This window comes from Jaculus jaculus, chromosome 8, assembly GCF_020740685.1.
Source record: "Jaculus jaculus isolate mJacJac1 chromosome 8, mJacJac1.mat.Y.cur, whole genome shotgun sequence".
Lineage (NCBI taxonomy): Eukaryota > Metazoa > Chordata > Mammalia > Rodentia > Dipodidae > Jaculus > Jaculus jaculus.
Genome location: NC_059109.1, coordinates 10799835 through 10812836, shown reverse-complemented (window position 1 = coordinate 10812836; position 13002 = coordinate 10799835). Strand labels below are relative to the sequence as shown.

General features: G+C 47.9%; 1 protein-coding gene across 9 annotated transcripts in view; it reads left to right on the top strand.

The window, feature by feature from the left end:
* The window catches only part of Trerf1 (transcriptional regulating factor 1), a 297150-nt gene that overhangs the window by 119749 nt on the left and 164399 nt on the right, over nt 1–13002 (top strand). For all 9 annotated transcript variants that reach the window (XM_045156113.1, XM_045156112.1, XM_045156119.1 and 6 more), the window contains exon 3: nt 7311–7394. The gene's annotated coding sequence lies outside the window, so the exon portion shown is untranslated. The remainder of the gene's footprint in view (nt 1–7310; nt 7395–13002) is intronic.

The following is a 13002-nucleotide window of genomic DNA, read 5'->3' as shown; positions in this document are numbered from 1 at the left end:
GCTTCATTCCCCAGCACCCACATAAAGCCAGATACACACGGTGGTGCATGCATCTGGAGTTCATTTGCAGCAGCTGGAGGCCCTGGTATGTCCATTTTCTCTGTCTCTTCTTCTCTCTGCTGGCAAATAACTAAAATATTGAAGAAAACACATTTCCCGGGTGTGGTGGTGCATGCCTTTAATCCCAGCACTTGGGAGGCCAAGGTAGGAGGATCACTGTGATTTTGAGGCTTGAGACTACATAGTGAATTCCAGGTCAGCCTGGGCTGGGTCGAGACCCTACATTGAAAAACTGAAAAAGGAAGAAAGAAAGAAAGAGAGGGAGGGAGGGAGGGAGGGAGGGAGGGAGGAAGGAAGGAAGGAAGGAAGGAAGGAAGGAAGGAAGGAAGGAAGGAAGGAAGGAAGGGAGAGAGAGAGAGAGAGAAAAAAAGAACACACACTTGTGTAAAGCATGGATTCCCCCCCACAAATGGATAGATATTTCATAGACCAGTCAAACGTGGCCCAGGGTAGACACTTGAGAAACCCAAATTGTCCAAGACATTCTTAAATTAAGAGGCCAGGAGCTGTGTGCTAGGTACTGACCTCCACGAGGATTCCCCACCTGCTGTGGTAGGCACAAGGCCCTAGCTTCTAATCCCAGCACCACAAAACGAATCAACAGTTGCCAGACAGAAGTCCTCACACGGTAGCTGGAGAGATAGCTCTATAGTTAAAGCACTTGCCTGCAAAGATCCAAAGGACTCAGGTTGTTTCCCCAGGACCCATATAAAGCCAGATGCGCAAGGTAGCACATGTGTCTGGAAGTTGTTTGCAATGGCCTGAGGCCCTGGTGCACCCATTTTCTCTCTCTCAATCAGTAAAATTTTTTTTTTTTTAAAGAAGTACTCACAAGAGTACATGTGTTTTGGCTCCGTTGAAGTTTTGATGTCATTGACAATTGACATAGAAGACCCCAGTTGTGGCTTCCCCCCACCCCCTTACCACTATATCTGGTTTAGAGGTTAGGGTTTGAGCCCAGTGCTTGGCACATGGGGGGTGGGTGCTCTACCAACTGAGCTACATCTCTGTAACTGCTAAACGCCTCCAACTCTGGAGGTGACGTCAAGGAAGGAGTTAAACCTTAGGTCTCCCTTGTCGTCACTTCTGGCGCCTTACATGTGGCTGTGGGGGGACTCCGGCCTATCTCGGTGTGGTGTTGCTTAATCTCATTTCTTTTTTCTCTATTCCTATTTTTCCACCCACCCCGTTGGCCTAGATCCTCCTTCGATGCTGGAAGGGTTGATGGAGCCACAGGGAAGTGGTCACTGCAGATGGAGGCTGCGAGTTCCTCACTGAGGTCTCCCCTGGTGACCCTAGGCGGACTTCGCCATGCATGGGGTTTAGAGACTTCCTCTGTGTCTGGCCTCGTATATATGAGGAGGAGCTCCTCCACCCAGCCATGCCTGAGAGCCTTGATACCATCCTGGAGGCATCTGACCTCCAGGTCTTAAACTTACAGCTCCCTTCTTACTTCCTGGAACACTCTCTCTCTTTCTCTCTTTTGGTTTTTCTAGGTACAGTGTCACTCTGGCCTAGGTTGATCTGGAATGCAGGCTGACCTCGAGCTCACAACAAGCCTCCTACCTCTGTCTCCCGAGCGCTGGGATTAAAGGTGTGCGCCACCATACCTGTCTCACTTCTCTCTCTCTCTCTTTTTTGCCTCATGAGATATTAAGGAGTGGTGGGAATTAAAGGAATTTCATAATTTAAACCCCCCAACTCTCTCCATCATTAGAGTTTCTGGGGTCCTGATGTATAAGCTGTAAATTTGCCTTCGTGATGATTAATCTCAATTGTAAATTGGATTGGATTGTGTAGGAGGGGCTGGAGAGATAGGTCAGTGGTTAAGGCACTTGCCTGCAAAACCTAAGGACCTGGGTTCAATTCCCCAGTACCCACGTAAGCCAGACGCACAGTGGTGTGTACATCTGGAGTCCACTTGCAGTGGCTAAAGGCTCTGGTGTGCCCATTCCCTCCGCTTGTCTCTCTTCTCTATCTCTGTTTGCAAATAAATAAAAAATACAGAATTGTCAAGGAAACAGATCTCTGGGCATGTCTGTGAAGGAGTTTCTAGACTACATTGAGACGGGAAGACCCACACTAGCTATGGGAGATACTCTTCCATGGGCTGGAGTCTTGGGACAGAACGGAAAGGAGAAAGCAAGCTGAGCACCAGCACCCATTGCTCTCTGCTTCCTGACTCAGAACACAGCGCGACTGGCCGCCGCCGCCGCCGCCGCCATGACTTCCCTGCCACAATGGACTGCGCTCACAAACCGTGAGCCAAAACAAAGCCTTCCTTCCTTAAATGGCTTCTGTCAGGAATGTTGCACAGCAGGGAGAAAGTAATCCAGCCTGTCCCTTGGGCTGTATGTGTCTGTTGGCCTTTGCAAATGACTCAGAGGTGGCAAGGGACACCAACTGGGAAAGACAGAGATAGGGTCGGGGAGCCACACTCAGGAGAGGACCAGAGTTCATGTGGCTACAGGGAGTCTAACTTCTGGAGGCCAGACAGGCCCTGTGTGGGGCTGGTCACCTGTGCCAAGACACCTTTTTTCTTTTAAATATTTAATTTAGTTACTCATTTGAGAGAGCGAGGAAGAGGCAGATAGACAGAAAGAGAGAATGGGCGCGCCAGGGCCTCCAGCCACTGCAAACGAACTCCAGACGTGCACACCCCCTTGTGCATCTGGCTAACGTGGGACCTGGGGAATCAAACCTGGGTCCTTTGGCTTTGCAGGCAAATGCCTTAACCAATAAGCCATGTCACCAGCCCTAAGACACCTCTTCTATATCTGTTCATGGATGACTGCCTCCCTCCCCAACACCATGACACAAGGATTCCTAGGAAGGACACACAGACTGAGAAAATCTGCCATTTTCCAAGGAGGAGGTGACTCTGCATTCTGCCCTGATGTCTTTGTTTCTCATAACTGTGTAGGCTTTCAGACATCTGATTATACTTTGCTTCTGGTTTGAAGCTCTAATTATTATTATTATTATTATTTGCTCCAGAAGTAAAGTGAAATGAAGGCTTACAAAGAGGAAAGGGAAGTACAATTAATGTCACCTATAATCCCACCACTCAATACCATTTACAGTTTTGACCTTGGGTATGTAAACGTCTCAGACAAATTTCTAAATTTACAAAGCAGATACACACCATGTATGCATTTTGCAATCTGTGGTGTGTGTGCGTGTGTTTGTGATTTTTATCCCCTTAAACGACTACACACTTGCTTCAAGTTCAAACTAAACGGTAACGAGAGCCCCCTACTTCTGCTCCTATCCCTTACCCCCTCCTTCTATTCCTCAGGGTTGGTCTGGGTCCCCTTGTAGCTGCTGGGAACACCCTTGGTTTGGGAGACACATAGCAAGGACGATCCAGGCAGCTAAGTGGGACGGCAAGCTGCACAGGTTGGCTGTTGTAACTTGTGTAACTGTCGTGCGCAGGTTGTGTGTCAGGGATGGAAAGGGGTCATTTAGAAAGGCTGGGAAATAGTATATGGGTAGAGAAAGGACTTCTAATTAAAAAGAATTGTTATTTTCATTTATTTGAGAGCGACAGACAGAGAAAGAGGGAGAAAGAGAGAGAAAATGGGCACGCCAGCACCTCCAGCCCCTGCAAACAAACGCCAGTTGCATATACCCACTTGTGCGTTTGGCTTACGTGGGTCTAGGGGAATTGAGCCTTCAACCGGGGTCCTAAAGGCTTCACAGGCAAGTGCTTAACTGCTAAGCCATTTCTCCAGCCTATATATATATATATATATATTTTTTTTTTTTTTTGAGAGAGAGAACGGGCACAGCAAGGCCTTCAATTGCTGCAAACGAACTCCAGACACGTGCGCCCCCTTGTGCATATGTGTGACACTGCGTGCTTGCATCATTGTGCATCTGGCTTACGTGGGACCTGGAGATTCGAACATGAGTTCTTAGGCTTCGCAGTCCAGCCTCTTAACCGCTGAGCCATGTCTCCAGCCCAAGAAAGAACTTCTAGAAGCAGATGTCTATAGGGTTAGGGTAATGCAGAGATGGAGAATGTTCAAGGCCTGATTATTATTATTTTATTTATTTATTTATTTATTTTTTTTACTGGATTTGCTCTGAGGAGAAGAGAGGATGAGAATGTGTGGGGCTGTGGTCTGGGGCCAGTGATAGCCAGGCTTTACCTCCTGGTTGGGGGCTAGGGTAGGGGAAAGCAAGTGAGCCTAAGACCCACCAGGAAGTGGTCTGACTTGCAAAATATGTGACAAAACTCTGTCAGTCTTCTCATTTTTGGTAATTTTTTTTTTTAATTTTTTATTTATTTATTTGAGAGTGACAGACACAGAGAGACAGATAGAGGAGAGAGAGAGAATGGGCGCGCCAGGGCTTCCAGCCTCTGCAAACGAACTCCAGATGCGTGCGCCCCCTTGTGCTTCTGGCTAACGTGGGACCTGGGGAACCGAGCCTTGAACCGGGGTCCTTAGGCTTCACAGGCAAGCGCGTAACCGCTAAGCCATCTCTCCAGCCCATTTTTGGTAATTTTTTAAAGCTTTTTTTTTTTTGATTTTTCAAGGTAGGATCTCACTCTAGCCCAGACTGACCTGGTATTCACTATGTAGTCTCAGGGTGGCCTTGAACTCATGGTGATCCTCCTACCTCTATTTCCCAAGTGCTAGGATTAAAGGCGTGCGCCACCACTCCTGGCCTAATTTTTTTTTTTTTTTTAATTTTAGAAAGAGAGAGAGAGTTGGTGCATCAGGGCCTCAGCCACTGAAATCCAACTCCAGATGTTTGCATCACCTAATGGGCATTTGAAACCTTGCTCCTTAACCTCTAAGCCATCTCTCTAGCCCCACTTTTGATGATTTTTTTAAAAAAATAAATCTAAAAAAAAATAATAATAAAATAAAATAAGTCTTTGACTACCAAAAGCTTGAGCAGAACTGAACTAGAAGCTGTTAATGTCAAATTTGGTTTTGAGTTTTGTCTCTGGTACCATTTCAGACTGATCCTTAATACATAGTTTAAAATTTTATTTATTTATTTGCAAGTGAAGAGAGAAAGAGGGAGAGAGGGAAGAAGGGAGAGAGAAGGGCATGCCAGGGCCTCTAGCCACTGTAAACAAACTCCAGATGTCACTTTGTGTATCTGGCTTTCCATGGGGAATCAAACCCAGGCCGTCAGTCTTTGCAAGCAAGAGCCTTAACCACTGAACAATATGTACTTTTTTTGATGAGAGAGAGAGAGAGAGAGAGAGAGAGTCTGTGTGTGTGTGTGTGTGTGTGTGTGTGTGTGTGTCTGTGTGTGTGTGTTTAACAGTGCTGGGGTGGAATGCAGGTTCTTGTGCATTCTAGGCAAATGCTGAATCACTGAGCCAAGCCTTGTAGCCTTCTTTGATTTTTCACATGTCAGTTGTTTATAGGGTTTTTGTTTTGTTTTGTTTCTAACCTGTACCTAAATGGCTCTCAACCCTACATGCACATAAAAATCACTGAAAATAGAAAGAAATCAGGGGCTGGAGAGATGGCTTCGTGGTTAAGCGCTTGCCTGTGAAGTCTAAGGACCCCAGTTCGAGGCTCGATTCCCCAGGACCCATGTTAGCCAGATGCACAAGGGAGCACATGCATCTAGAGTTCGTTTGCAGTGGCTGGAGGCCCTGGCGCGCCCATTCTCTCTCTCTCTCTCTCTCTCTCTCTCTGCCTCTTTCTCGCGCTGTTGCTCTCAAATAAATAAATAAGAATAGACAAAAAATAAAATTAAAAAAAATAAAGAAAACCCTGAAATGTTGAGTGAACATGCCACTGGAAGTGCTTCTTTCTAAAACTGTGTCGTACCCTAAGTTCCAAACCAGGATGTCCAGTGTGGGGAGGCTGATCGTGTCTCAAGTCTGCATGGAGTGGGCGGGTCTTAAGAGTCTTGGTGCTGTTTTATCTTTATCATTGAAGCTGTTGGTTTTGTCTCTTCCTAATTGAGTTAGTATTATTATTATTATTATTATTATTATTATTATTTTTAAAGGAACCTAACTTGAGGGAGTAGGGAAATCATGGCAGGAGGAGGTGAGGAGTTGAGGCATTGGTGGAGCTGACTGAGTCACGATTCGCCTCTCCATCATGTAGGATGGGTGGAGTCAGGGCCCTGTCTTTGGTAAGGTGACTCAAAGAGAAGGGAAACAAGGCCTGGTGAGCAGGTAGGAGGGTGTGTGTGTGTGTGTGTGTGTGTGTGTGTGTGTGTGTGTGTAGATGTTGTTGTTTTGAGGTCGAGTCTTGCTGTAGCCCAAACTGACCTGGAGTTCACATGTAGTCTTAGGCTGGCCACGAACTCACAGCAATCCTCCTACCTCCACCTCCAGAGTGCTGGGACTAAAGGCGTGCACTCTGCTCTTTTTAAAAAATTTTTTTAAATTTTTTTTTATGTTTTATTTATTTGAGAGGAACAGACGGAGAGAGAATGAGGCTGATAGTGAGAGAGAGAGAAAATGGGTGTGCCAGGGCCTCCAGCCACTGCAAAAGAACTTCCAGATGCATGCGCCCCCTTGTGCATCTGGCTTACGTGGGTCCAGGGAAATTGAGCCCTGAACGGGGGTCCTTAGGCTACACAGGCAAGCGCTTAACCGCTAAGCCATCTCTGCAGCCCTCACTTTGCTCTTTTGATCTTACCAGAAACTATTCAACAACTGCTTCCTGAGCACCTACTGTGTGTCAGGCTCTGGAATGTGGCCACAGTGCAAGGATGTGACTCCCACAGAGCCTAGGGACGGGGGAGAGAGCTCTGTGGTTAAAACCTTTGTGTTACAAGCACAGTGTGAGGTTAAGAGGTCAGCCCCGATGATTTGAGTTTAAGGTGGGGGTGGAAGAAGAAGACAGGTTTTTCCGTCTTCCCTATATCTTCTCCTACCTTACAGGGTCCTTCCTCAGCGCTGGGCTGGTCCATCTCCCCACGTGGCCCATAACCTGTTGAGTATGTCAAAGCTTGCCCCTGGTCACTTCTCCAGCCTCATCCTTATGACTGCTGCATGTTTCCTGTCACAACCAAACACCCTGACTGAGCCGGGCATGGTGGCGCACGCCTTCAATCCCAGCACTCGGGAGGCAGAGGCAGGAGGATCTCTGAGTTTGATGCCAATCTCAGAGTACAGAGGGAGTTCCAGGTCAGCCTGGGCTGCAGGAAAACCCTACCTTGAAAAAACAAACAAACACACACACACACACACAACAACAAAAAAAAAAAAAAAAAAAAAACACCAAACCCTGAATATATCATCTTGATCGCTCCTACAGGCATTGGTCCTGGAGGGTCCTGAAGGTGGAAGACGACCCAGGACGACCTGGAAGAAATAATCAGCCCTCCTGATCCTGAAACAGGTAGCTCCTCTCAGATTCTTGCTGTCGGAATATTTGATGCGCAGGGGACAAAGATCGTTTCTTTTGACGCCCATGTTATGGAAAATGTCCAGAAAGGGGAAGAGGGCTGTTGTGGTCCTAGACACTAGGGAATGGTTAGTGGACGCACATGTTTGTTGTTGGTTTAAAGTATCGTATGGAATGGGGCAGAAGAGCCTGCCTTGTCTCTGCTCGCTGAGTTCTAAATTAGTTGAGTCTAAAGGTTGCTCGTGGATGGAGTGCTGGGGGCGTAGAGATGTTCCACAGGAATTCAAATGGCTGGAATGGACCTCTGGAGAGCTGGCATTATGCTGGCTAATATTTATTTGAAAAGAAAGAGAGAGGGCTGGAGAAATGGCTTAGCGGTTAAGGCACTTTCTTGCAAAGCCAAAGGACCTCGGTTTGATTTCCCAGGACCCATGTTAGCCAGATGTATAGGGTGGCACATGCATCTGGAGTTCGTTTGCAGTGGCTGGAGGCCCTGGCGCGCCCATTCTCTCTCTCTCTCTCTCTCTCTCTCTCTCTCTCTCTATATATATATATATATATATATATATATATCAAACAAATAAATAAAAATAAAATATTTTTTAAAAAAGAAAGGAAGGGGGCTGGAGAGATGGCTTAGCGGTTAAGCGCTTGCCTGTGAAGCCTAAGGACCCCGGTTCGAGGCTCGGTTCCCCAGGTCCCACGTTAGCCAGATGCACAAGGGGGCGCACGCGTCTGGAGTTCGTTTGCAGAGGCTGGAAGCCCTGGCGCGCCCATTCTCTCTCTCTCCCTCTATCTGTCTTTCTCTCTGTGTCTGTTGCTCTCAAATAAATAAATAAATAATTTAAAAAAAAGAAAAGAAAAGAACCCCTCCCTCCCTCTTTTCTGTCATCACATTGGTTTGGTCAGATATATATTTTTAATTTTTTGTTCATTTTTATTTATTTGCAAGTGACAGAGAAAGAGAGAGAGAGAGAATGGGCACACTAGAGCCTCCAGCCACTGGAAATGAATTCCAGATGCATGCACCCCCTTGTGCATCTGGCTTATGTGGGTCCCGGGGAATCGAGCCCCGAACCCCAGTCTTTAGGCTTCACAGGCAAGTGCTTAACCGCTAAGCTGTCTCTCCAGCCCTTGGTCAGATATTTTGTCAGAATTAACACAGCGGTTTAGGAGGCTGCCAGCTGTGAGAACTCATGGCATGTGCAGAGGTGGATTCCCGGACCAGGAGACCTTAGCGGGCCCGAGGAATCTCAAGCCTTTATCAGCCCTGGCCCCGTGAGCCCGTCCTGTCTGTTTGTCCCTCTAGAAAATTGCACCCAGCCTTGATTCCTCAGCAGCTCTCCAACAGCTCTTGGAAGGGTCCATGGGCTTGTGTATAAACAGGACTCTTAACTTGCAGGTATAAGGCTGGCCTAGCAGAAGGCTTTTCCCCACATATTCTCAGTGATGTTGGGAAGGGGACGGTGGACTCTGGTTTGATTTCTTCAGTGTGTGTAGTTTGGTTTCATGGGTGTGTGTCACCTTATCCATTCCTTTTGCTACACACTCATGGTTGGTTGCTTTCATGTATATTGTTGTGGTTTTGATTTTTCCAGGTAGGGTCTCATTCTTACCCAAGCTGACCTGGAACTCACAGTAATCCTTCTACCTCAGCCTCCCCAGCTCTGCATTTAAAAAGGCAGGGGTGGTGGCGCACGCCTCTAATCCCAGCACTCGGGGGGGCAGAGGTGGGAAGATCGCTGTGAGTTCGAGGCCACCCTGAGACTACATAGTGAATTCCAGGTCAGTTTGGGATAGAGCAAAACCCTACCTCGGAAAACCAAAAAAAAAAAAAAAAAGCAGAGATGGGAGGCTCTGGAGACGGCTCAGTGGTTAAAGGTGCTTGCTGGCAGAGCCGGCTCACTGGTTCATCGGGTTCAACTCCCCAGCACCCAAGTAAAGCCCTGTGCAAGGCGGCTCATGTGTGTCTGCGACCACAGGGCACATACAGCCATGGGAGGTGCCGTCAGGAGATTCTGAAGCGGGGGTGTCGTGGGCACCTAGTCTTTGCAGCCTGGCTGTGGGTGTGTGTGACAGGGCACGCCTGTGGGGATCAGAGGACGACTCTCAGGTGCCTAGGACACAGGGTCGCAGTGGTTCACGATGCTTGCAAAGCCTGCTGGCCCCGGTTCGTGTCCCCGGGACCCACATAAAGCCAGGTACACAAAGTGGCGTCTGGTGTCCATTTGCTAGATTTTGTCACTGCGTCACAGGCGCCCCAGAGTTGTGCTGTGACCCCTGCACGTGTGCCAGGCCACACGCAGCCATGCACATAGGCACAAATGAGTAAATAAGTAAGAAAATAAATAAAAAGTTTTCAGAAGCTTTCGTTAGTTGGGGGAATGGCTTAGTGGGTAAGAACACTTGCTGTGCATGAGGGCCCTGAGTTCAATCCTTAGCCCCCCGTAAAAAGCTGGGCATGGTGCCAGAGAGATGGCTTGGCAGTTTAGGTATTTACCTGTGAAGCCTAAGGACCCAGGTTCTATCCCCTCGAACCCACATAAGCCAGATGCACAAGGTAGCGCATGCATCTGGAGTCCGTTTGCAGTGCCTGGAAGCCCTGGCATGCCCTTCTCTCTCTCTCATAAATAAATTAAGGAAACAATGTGGAAGACTGATAGAGGAGGAGAACACCCATGTACACAGGTACTACATGTATGTTCATACAGCATGCACATCACCATACGTGTGCATACACTGTCCAAAGCCATGCCACATATAACCACGCCACACATATTAGAGAGCAACTGAGGTTGACATCAGGCCTCCACGTGCCCAGTCACCATACTTGTGTGCTCACATACATAGAAACACACGTGAACACCATCCACGCCACACATACACGTGCAGTGAATCCAGAGATAAGGGTTTCGTGTTGAAGTGAGCGAACCTGCGTTATTACGTCAGTGACATGGACTCTTGGCTAGGAGGCCTGAGCAAAGCAACAGAAATAACAGAGTTGAAAAGACCCTGGGAAGGCGAGCTATGCAAGGCCTCTCTCTCCGAAGTGCTTCTTGAAAAGTCTGTTACTTTCTTTTTTTTTTTTTCCCCCTCACAAAGCATTTGAACCAGCTGAGAAACAGCAAGAAGCAAAAATAGCATGCGGGGGGGGGGGTTGAAATGGGGAGGGGGCTGGAGAGATGGCTTAGTGGTTAAGGAGCTTGCCTGCAAAACCAAAGGACCCAGGTTCGATTCCCCAGTACCCATGTAAGCCAGGTGCACAAGGTGGCACATGGATCTGAAGTTTATTTGCAGTAGCTAGAGGCCCTGGCACACCCCTCTCTCTCTCTCTTCTCTCTGTCTCTGCTCACAAATAAATAAATGAAATTGAGCCGCATGTGGTGGCACACACCTTTAATCCCAGTACTCAGGAGGCAGAGGTAGAAAGATCAATTTGAGGCCACCCTGAGACTACATAGTGAATTCCAGGTCTGCTTGGGCTAGCGTGAGACCCTACCTTGAAAAAAAAATATATATATACATAAATAAAATTTAAAATAAAAAATCTGAGCTCATACCAGGAGAAGGCTGGGGTCCCCTTGGGCTGTCAGGACAGCACCACAGACAGGGTGGCTTAGAGCAGCAGGTGTGCGCTTCTCAATGCTGAAGTCTTTTTAATATTTCATTTATTTACTTATTTGAGAGAGAGAGAGAGCCGGGCGTGGTGGCGCACGCCTTTAATCCCAGCATTCGGGAGGCAGAGGTAGGAGGATTGCTGTGAGTTCGAGGCCACCCTGAGACTCCATAGTGAATTCCAGGTCAGCCTGGGCTAGAGTGAGACCCTCCCTCAAAAAACCAAAAGAGAGAGAGAGAGAGAGAGAGAGAGAAAGAGAGAGAGAGAGAGAGAGAGAGAGAGAGAGAGAGGCAGATAGAGAGAATGGGCATGTCAGGGCCTCCAGCCACTGTAAACAAGCCCCAGATGTATGTGCCACCTTGTGCATATGGCTTTACTTGGTTTCTGGGGAATTGAACCTAGGTCCTTAGGCTTCACACACAAGCGCCTTATCTGCTAAGCCATCTCTCCAGCCCTGATGCTGAAGTCTTAAATGAGGTTCCAGTACTGTCAAGTTCTGGTGAGGCTGCTTTTCCAGTTTGCAGGCTTTTCCTCTCCATATTAGTCAGGACCTGAACCAATAGAGTGAATAGGTATCATAAAGGGGATCTATTCGTTTGGCTGACCATGGTACCGGCAAGGCAGTCCGACGGTGGCTCTCTGCAGGCCTGAGCCTGAGACCGTGGTAGCTGCTCAGTCCGTGAGGCCGGATGCCTCTTCAGCTGTCCCACATCTGGAGCTGAAGGCCTGGAGGATTCCTGGAGAGCTGTTGGGCTTCAGTCCACACTGGAAGTCTGAGGGAGCCGGTTCCAGTGTCTGCAGAGGACGGCGGCCCCAGGGTTGATGCGTGTGCCACTAAGTAGCCAGGCGGAAAGCCTGAGAAGTCTTTAGCCTCAGGCAGTCACCAGAAGGGCCACCCACGATGAGGGAAGGCCTTCCTCCCTCAGTTAATCCCTCTTGGAAGCACCCTCACCGACCTGTCCTGGAGGCACGTGTCTGTTACTTGATTCCTGATCCGATCAAATTGAGAATAGAAATTTACCATCAGGCCCCCTGCAAGGAGCAAACAGCTAAGGATCTCTGTCAGGCTTCTCCAATAAGCACATTGATTCTCCCTCCTAATTACCTAACCGGCTCTCGGAGGCCCCATCACTGATCTTATGATGTCAACACGTGAAGTTTGGAAGGAGCCAAACATTCAGACCACAGATGCTCCAAATTTCTCATTGATCAATTTTACTTCACAGAGGCTGTTTGAATACTAGAAAACCAGACCCAGAGGGTAGCTGACGGTACCTAGGTGGGGTAGCTCATGAATCGTACACCTGTCGTGTGCAACGACAGGATGGACTGCAGGTATAGCGTGATCTAGCAACTCGACTCCCCCAAAATGTTCAGTATCTGCTGTTTCCAGGGTAAAATCGTGGTCAAAACCGGCCTCACTGAGCCGTGGGGAGGGAGTGCATACGTAGAGTTCTGAGCCCTGCCCGGGAAGAGAAAAACGTATGATATTGGTGACAGCAGCTGATATCGAAAACACTTACTTATGTCATCTGCAGAAATTGGGCACAACCTTAACATTTGGATAGGTTGTTGGGAGTAATACAAAGAAAAAGCCAACTCCCAACTAGTCAAAAGTCTGCATTTTAGCCGGGCATGGTAGCGCATGCTTTTAATCCCAGCACTCGGGAGGCAGAGGTAGGAGGATCGCCGTGAGTTCCAGGTCACCCTGAGACTCCATAGTGAATTCCAGCTCAGCCTGGGCTAGAGTGAGACCTTACCTCGGAAAAAAAAAAAAAAAGACAACAACAACAACAAAAAAGTCTGCATTTTGAAGTGTTTTTAGTACAGTATATTTTCAGGCAGAAACCTTCTGAGCAGTGCCAGTGAACAGCAAAGAATGTCTGTTTCTCGGTGTCTTAAGACATAGGATATTTCTCTAGTGTTAACTATGCGTTTTGTTGTTGTTGTTGTTGTTGTTTTTTGTCGTTGTTTTCGAGGTAGGGT